The following is a 9,036-nucleotide window of genomic DNA, read 5'->3' as shown; positions in this document are numbered from 1 at the left end:
AAATTCACAGACAAAAAGGAATGGGTTGCACATGAATCAAACAAAACAGAAGCTTTATTTGAAAATAACAATAAGGTACCTGTCACTACGTTCCTTGCATGCTCAACATCCACTGGAGTAAGAGAATATACTCTGGCTGAAACTGTATTTGCCTGAACGGTTCCTCGAGGTATCTGATTGCTCCCTCGATTCCCACTGAGTGCAGGCACATCTCGCTTTGGTGCATGACAATCACGAGCCATGTGACCAGGCTGACCACAGTTATAGCAGTTACCTTCGAAAGACCGACACTCTTCCTTGTGCCGTCTGAGGCATCTGGTACAATGACCACTAGTCTGGCTCCCTGAGAATCCTGGTGCTCGTTATTTTGGAGGTAGCTCGAGCCCTTGTTCCTCTTTTTCCATGATCCCTGACGAGATCCTGTATGAGAACTAGAAGGTACTGTCATCTTCGTCGATTCCTGATGCACCTTGTCCTCTCAGATACCAGTCTCAATCACTGTGGCTTTATCCACCAACACTGAGAACTCACGTATCTGAAGCATACCCACCAGTCTATGGATATCCTTCCTCAGGCCCTTCTCGAACCTCTGAGTCTTCTCATACTCGCTCGAGATCAAACATGGTGCAAAGCGAGACAGCTCTATGTACCGGGCCGCATACCCCTGCACCATCATACTCCCCTGAATCAGAGCAGAAAACTCATCTGCCTTCATATCACGTACGGAAGCCAGGAAGTATCTGTCAAAGAAAACCTCCTTGAAATGGCTCCACGTCATCTCCTCTGAACCAGCTCTCTGCTTCTCTAGTAGACTCACCACAGTCCACCATTGACCCGCCTCCCAATACAGCGGGAAGGTAGCATAGAGGACTCGTTGCCTATCCGTGCAGTGAAGGACTTCCAGAATCCTCTCAGTCTTCTCAATCTAGTCCTCTGCTGTCATTGGGTCAGGTCCTCCAGAGAATGTCGGAGGATGCATGCATGTGTTCCTCTCAATGGTGCACCCCGTAGTAGTAGAAGAGCGCTCGTCTCTTCACACTCCACCCGATCTCGCATAACACCTACCTTGTCAAACCTCGGGGCACAGAAGGAGAATCATCACTCGTAGTCTCCTTAAAGCCACTTCCTAGGTCATTATCCTTAGGCTCCATTCTGCAGCACAATAGGAATCTATCAGTATCCCTACGATACATACAGTTAACACCATGATCTATATTAATCGCATTAACTACTCCCTGCCACGTCTAGGTCTGTCCTATCACACCAACACGAAAGTCATCAATAATCTGCCCTACTTTTACTGGAATCACCATCCCAGGAAAAACATGGAATACCGTCGACAAATCCCAGTCTAGCAACCGAACAACTTGTAGACACCCCATTTTTACCCAGGCCCAATATATGTATTACTATTATTATTATTATTGTTATTTTATTATTATTATTATTTTATTTATTCTTATTATTATTATTATTATTATTATTATTAATTTTCACTAATCTTATTATTATTATTATTATTATTATTATGATTATTATTTTTCTATTATTATTATTATTATTTATTTATTATTATTATTATTTTGTTATGGTTTTTAGTATCTTTATTATCATTATTATTATTTTTATTTTTATTTTTATTGTTATTATCATTGTTTCTATTATCTTTATTATTATTTTTACTATTATTATAATTATTTTTATTATCTTACTTCATTATTATTATTATTATTATTATTATTAGTATCTTTATCATTACTATGATTGTTACTTTACCATTATTATTATTATTATTATTATTATTATTATTATTATTATTATTATTATTATTATTTTCTGTATTATTAATATTACTTTTAGATATTATTTTACTATTATTATTGTTTCTATTATTATTTTATAATTATTATTATTATTATTTTTTTATCATTATCATTATTTTATTTTATTATTATGGTATTATTTTTATTTCCTTATTATTAGTTTCCTTATTCTTCTTGTTATTTATTATTTAGTATTATTATTAGCATTATTATTATTATTTAGTATTATGAAAAGAAAACAAAAAACAAAAACAAAAAGAGGGCTCTCTAGGGTTTTGGGTTTTTTTTTATAAAAGGGGCCGGAGGGCACAGCCACAGCGGCAGAGAGAGCCAAACAAAAAAACCCTCAACCTATCATCTGATTCTCCCCACTTCTGTCGAATCTCTCTCTCTCTCGCTGCAAACAGCAGCGGCGCCTCCCTTCATCCTCAGCCATCACCTCTTCCTCTGCTCCATCTTCTCCTTCCCGGCAACTTCCACACCCAGCCTCCATCTCCACACACAGCAGGAGCGGCCCAACCTCACCCTCGCCACCACCCAATCCGACAGTCTCTCACGACCTCGCCTGCAACCACGCCTGGCCGTAGCCCTCCCCAGCCTCGCCTGCAACCAACATGATACCACATCACGCCCAGCCTTAGTGACGTTCCGGCGAGGAACTCACACGCACAGCAGTGAAACACAGCCATCTCCTCCTCTGTCACGCCACACACAGCAGACCACCGTCACGAGCTCCAGTAGCCAAGCTCCCACAACCAGCCGAGCCCTGCAAGCCCAACCATCCGTCGTCACCCTCTTCACTACAGCCGGGAATCCTCTGCAACTCCCCACTTGCTGTCGCCGCTGCAAGTACCGCCTCCGTCCAGCAACTCCTCGGCCAGCCCTTGTTCCAGCAACTTGCGCCGTCGCCGACGCCTCCCTCCGCTCGCCGTTTCCGTCATCATCGCCCACAACCCGACGGACAGCAACTCCGGCAGCGCCTCCTCCTCCTCGCCCGCGACGCTGGCCACGAGCCTCCCAGTTGCACCATGCTCCCTGCAGATCAGCACCATCTCGGCCACATAGCTACGGAGCCAGCAACACCGGACCCCTCGCTGCCAGCCCTTCTGTTGGTAAGTTCTCGTCGCCGCCCAACATCTCCGGCGATACCCCCATGGTAAGTCCCGGTTGAGTCCCTCTCTAAACCCGTGCATGTTTATGTTTATATTAAGTTGTATATTATTGTTAGTAATAATATTATTATCATGTGAATATTATTATGAATAATATTGTTATATCATTTATACATTACCGTCAATAAGATTATTATATGTTTGTATATTATTTTTTTAATGCTGTCATTATATAGGTTGTTTTGTCGTTATGTTACTTGTATTAGTGTTATTACCATATTGTTTGTGTATTAGTATTAGTAATATTATTATGTAATTGGTTTATTAATATTAGCATTATTATTATATTAATTATATTAGTATTAGTATTATGTAGTTTGTATATTAATTTAGGACAGTTAATTTTGTTGTATTATTATTATTATTAGTATTTTTTTTTTACCATTATTAAATATTCATTGTTATTGTATGGGGCATTTTCAATATTATGGTATATTTCATCATATATATATATTTTTTATTTGTATATTTATTCAGGATGTCCATATTTATAAATACTAATTTGTTTATCTTCATTATTGTAGGATTTTTCTTTTTATTGCCAAGGTAAGATTTCAATTATAATATTTAAATGTAATAATTTATGTTGTCATTTTTTTAGTGCGTAATATTTAAGTTGTATGTGTAATATGTATTCTTAGGTTTCGGGTTTTTTTTATCTTGTTGTGGTTCATATGTGTAAGATTTTTTTTTTATATATTATTTTATTCATGCATATATTGTAGGTTAACTTTATAGTATATTATTAGTATTTTAGAATTTTGGTAGTGTTATATATCCTGTTAGGAGTTTTAGTAGATTAGTTGTAGTGGTATTTTGAAACTATAGTTGTATGTGCATTCTAGAATGTTAGTCATATTAGGTATTTAATAACTTAGGATTTATAAGTAACGTCATGCATATAATTTAGTATTTTAGGTAACTTTTAATATAGCATCTTGAGTAATACTATATATTTATTATTATGATACTTTTAGTATGTTAATTATTATGGTAAGTTTAATATTTTAGGTAATATAATATTTTTGGTGTTTTGGTATCATGCTATTATATGGTATGTTTAGTATATATAGTATTATAGTAATTTATTACGTATTATATTATTTGTGGATATTTATTATTGTTATCATCGTGATTATGTTTATTATGGTATGTTTGAGTATTTTTGTTTATGACGCACATGTAGTATTTTAATATTATGATATGCTCATTATCTTAGTCTATATTATATGTTTATATTCTACTATTATTGGTATATTAGATATTTTAGCTTCTATTATATATGTTGATTAGTACATATTGTGGTATCCTAATACTCTAGTTTATTATTATTTTATTCATTTATTTATTTATGATGTTTAAATTATTATATCTATTATCCAAAACCTCCCAAACTAGTATTTTCATACTTAGGAAAACCCATAAAATTTCTAAAATTTGGGAGCGTATTTTATAAAGTATTCTTGATTTTTATTTCCCTATGATTTAATTGCAAGGGGTATTAGCCTTTGGCCATCACGTACCCTAAGCTCTGAGGGAATATATGTATATATTTATTTATTTTCCTATGTATTTATAAATTCATAACAAGGAGTAATGTAAAGATTTATTAGATTAACTTAGGGATAATTTTAAATTAATTAGGTGCCATTCTTAAGAACGGGCGCGTAGGGGGTGCTCGTACCTTCCCCTCGCGTAACCGAACTCCCGACCCCAACTCTGGTAATGTAGACCGATTCTACCCCTAACGGGGTAGTGATCATGTGTTCTAACCGCACTAAAGGTTAGTGGCGACTCCTACACCATATTTTTCCTGAAAATATTAAAATAATTTTAATTTCGCCGCCCGGGGCACACGCGCTCCCGGGACGCCGCGACACAACTCTCAACCAACTCTACCCATATCCACCTCCTATACTCTGGTATGTACTTACAACTAAGCCTAACCAAGTCTACAAGATCTAGTAACCTGGTTAGCTGTGATACCAAGCTGTCACGCCCCGAACCCCAAAATGGGACCTAAGGGTGAAAATGTAATCTGACCTGTCCCTGTATTCGATAAAGCATCCAAAGATACAGTATAATGGATGAGGGTCCGACCCCGTGGGGTTCCCAAGCACCCTAAACACATCCAAACACAATCATGTACGCAGCGAAAAAAAGGTCATTCTATATAAATATATACAGTACCATACCAGAGTCTATACAAGAGCAGAACACAGCTCTATCAAAAACGTACAAATGGGGGCCCAAATACATCTCAAAATGGCAACACCAAAATACGGTCCTAGCACTTACCCAAGCGCTAATCACAGTACACCGCCCACTACACTCCCTACACCAGGACGCTAGTTTTGACTACTCAAAGGACTTGTAAAAATGTACGTATAGCAGGGGTGAGACACCTCTCAGTAAGAAAGAACACATGTTATATCCGTGTGTGGCATTTGAGTGTTATCATAATGTAACATACATGCAGTTAAATGCAGTCTAGTACTAGTTTACATAGTGCATACACGCACATATACACATACACATGATCAGCAATCCTGGTGTCGTCATACCCTTCAGGCCAAAGCCGGCCCATGACATATGGCATTGGCCCGTAGCCAACCCGCGAACACGGCCCCACCAGCACATGGCTAGTCCTCGACTCCCATGACATCGTACCAGCGCTAACTGGTGGATCCACACCCTTCGACCTGATCTGCCGAAATAGGCTCACGCCCTCGAATATAGAGCCGGACACTCTTGCCTACATGGCAGGCGATAAAACACACGCCCTCGGATATAGAGCCGGACACTCTCAGTACCTGAAACAATTTCATAACCGCGTTCTTACTAGAATTTCAACATATCACACACACATGCATGCTTATATAACCAAACAAACCACACCCATTTGGTAATCTAAATCATGGTTTCTCAAACAAATATAGTTTAAACAAGTCAAGGCACGACCATCCCAATAATCTAGTATAAATCAACATATACGATCAGTTTTCAACAAAACCAGGGATGCAGCCCGTCGCCCCCTTTTCCCAAAACTATGATAATGAAAAACCCATAGTTTTCCCCGTTAGATCCCCCTAAATGAGTAGCCAAAATACACACAGGACCGTGAACCACAGTTCCACCGAGTCCGATTTCAAAAATAACCGATATAAACACAGTTTCCTTTACCTTTTCCCCGAATAGCAAATCTCGAACTCCAAGGCCCCTAAACAGCGAACCTAGTTCCAAAACCTACAAATCACAGTGCAAAATATACTCACAAGACTGTTACCTACAAAACTATTAGATTAGAATTGAAAACCGAGCCTTACCTCGATTTTATGCCGAAACCCAAAAATCCCTGAAACGATATTCTGATCTGTAGAACTTGTAGAAAATCCTTCCACGATCCTCGTGGTAACTTCAGATTCCCGATTCTAGCAACGATCGGTGAAGAAATTTAGAGAGAGAGAGAGAGAGAGAGAGAGAGAGAGAGAGAGAGAGAGAGAGAGAAAGTAGGGAGAGTTTTAGAGAGAGAGAGAGATATTTGAAGTTTCTTAATGAAGAAGTAAAGGAAATTTCTATTTATAGGCCCTTGACTCGGGCGAATTCGTCGACGAAATAGTGCCCTCATCGAAGAGGCCCTATAGTCTTCTCATCGACGAATTCTCATCGACGAGATGAGGAATTCGTCGACGAACCCTGACATTCCCGATTTCCGGAAACTCCTCAGCTTTCCCTCATCGATGAGTCTTTGAATTTCATTGACGAGAAGGACGAAGACTTCGTCGATGAAATTTGGCTTCGTCGACGAGGCCTGCTCTTTACCAAAATGCCTCTCTCTTTAAATAAACCATTATCACGGTTCGGGTTCTTACATCCATCCCCGACACTGCTCATGTCATGTACAATAGTTCCTTGATTGATGTCATCTATAGTTGGTCAGCTCTAGGCTAGTATTCAGAAGGATGGAATTCAGGACTTGGAGTTGGATGTGTGACTTAAAGTAAACTCAACACAATGTTACACAACATTTTCTTCAAATCCACAAAAATTCAAATCTAATTCGCAAAATTTACTCCCAAACACAGGGCTAAGGCATGAGTCATTATTAATTAGTAAAGATACAAGGTTAATAGTGTCATACTAGCACTACCCTAACACATTGTATATTGAACTCACACTAGTGTTCGATACCCAAACTTTAGTTAAGGTCATTGGGAAGTCTCTTAATAATATCCCTAATTGTTTATAAATTGCATCGAAATGACATTCCTGCATACAATCTTGATTAAAAAAACAAAGGCATCAAGGCAATGTAACCCACACACATGACAAATTCAGGTGGCGAATGAATTAACAGTGGCCAAAAATAAAATAAAAACTTCAAAAATGGTTTCTGCACCTAAATTTGTTGGATTCCACACTATATATACCAAGTGCTAGTTTGTAACCCTTAGTGCTGATAAGAAATCACCAACCAGTTCTACCCCATTGGACACAAACCACTAAACAAAATAGTACCTAATAATAGAAGACAAACACATCCATGCAATGTAAGAAAAGAACCATTCAAGCAATACAACAGCAACCATCAAAATCAAACATAAATAATGCATCAAATCAATTCTTCAAATTACAGCCTAATTCTTTCCATGCTAATTATTAATTCAATCCCCATTGAGTAAAGTCAGCTTAACAAGATAGTTGGCGATCATGGGGCATACCCAAACTTTATACTCAATAAACACAAACAAATATTATTCTTGTATTTGAACAATTAATCAACCAAAAATAAGTAATACCAACAAATTAAATCAAGTCTGAATTTTTCAGCTACAACAACGTTTGATCTCAATAGAAGTTTAAATCATTCAAGTCATTCACAAATCAATTTTGATCATTCATAGCATTCCCAAATTAGATTTAAATATTCACAGTAGATAAAATCAAGAAATATATGCTTGAAAGTAAAAAGATAAATGGAAAGAAGAACCTCGAGATTTTTTACAAGTTTCGACAATGTGCCTACGTCCTTGTGACGACCACGGTGACTCGTAGGTGGTGGCTTGTGGCCAAGAGTAGGGGGAGACTGGGAGAGAGGATCGGAGCAGGAGGGGTGGCTTGCGGCCTAGAGTAGAGGGAGACTAGGAGAGAGGATCGCCGGAGCAGAAGGGGTGGCTTGCGGCCGAGAGCAGGGGGAGACTGGGAGAGAGGATCATCGGAGCAGGAGGGGTGGCTCTCAGCCGATAGCAGGGGGAGACTGGGAGAGAGGATTGCCGGAGCAGGAGGGGTGGCTTGCGGCCGAGAGTAGGGGGAGACTAGGAGAGAGGCTCGTCGGAGCAGGATGCGGCCAGGGAAGAGGAGGAGCTGGAGCAGTGGCTTGCGGCCGATCGAGAGTAGGGGGAGACTGGGAGAGAGGATCGCCGGAGCAGGAGGGGAAGAGCAGGAGCTGGCACGGTGGCTTGCAGCAGAGAGCAAGGGGAGATCGACTGGGAGCTAGAGAGGTTCACGGGAGCAGGAGAAGGGGAAGGGGAAGAAGCCAGCTGGAGAAGGAGGGAAAATATCCCATCGAAAGCAATAAGGGTTTTTGGGCATTAGTGATGGTTTCATAACCATCACTACTACTATCCGTTTATTTTTTTTATAAATAACAAAGCATTAGTGACGGTCCAAATTCATCACTAATATAGAACTTCGTCACTAATAAGACAACAATGGTGATGACTTTATAAATTCGTCACTAATATTCTGCACTTAAATTTTTTAATATTTTTAAAAAGGAAGTATTAGTCTCTTATTAGTGACGAATATACAACATCGTCACTAATACTCTGAATTGAAATTTTTTTTATTTGTTTTGAAAAAAAGAATTATTAGTTACGGTTTCCAAATCCGTCACTAATACCATTAACCAAATTTATTTTATATTTTTTAAATAAAAACTAGTAGTGATGGTTTCAAAACCGTCACTAATATCCTCTTGTTAGTGGCGGATCTCTCAATCCGTCACTAATACCCTTTACTTAATTTTTTTAAATAAAAAA

The sequence above is a fragment of the Malania oleifera genome, chromosome 5, assembly GCF_029873635.1.
Source record: "Malania oleifera isolate guangnan ecotype guangnan chromosome 5, ASM2987363v1, whole genome shotgun sequence".
Classification (NCBI taxonomy): Eukaryota; Viridiplantae; Streptophyta; class Magnoliopsida; order Santalales; family Ximeniaceae; genus Malania; species Malania oleifera.
Note: the sequence above shows the minus strand (reverse complement) of the source record.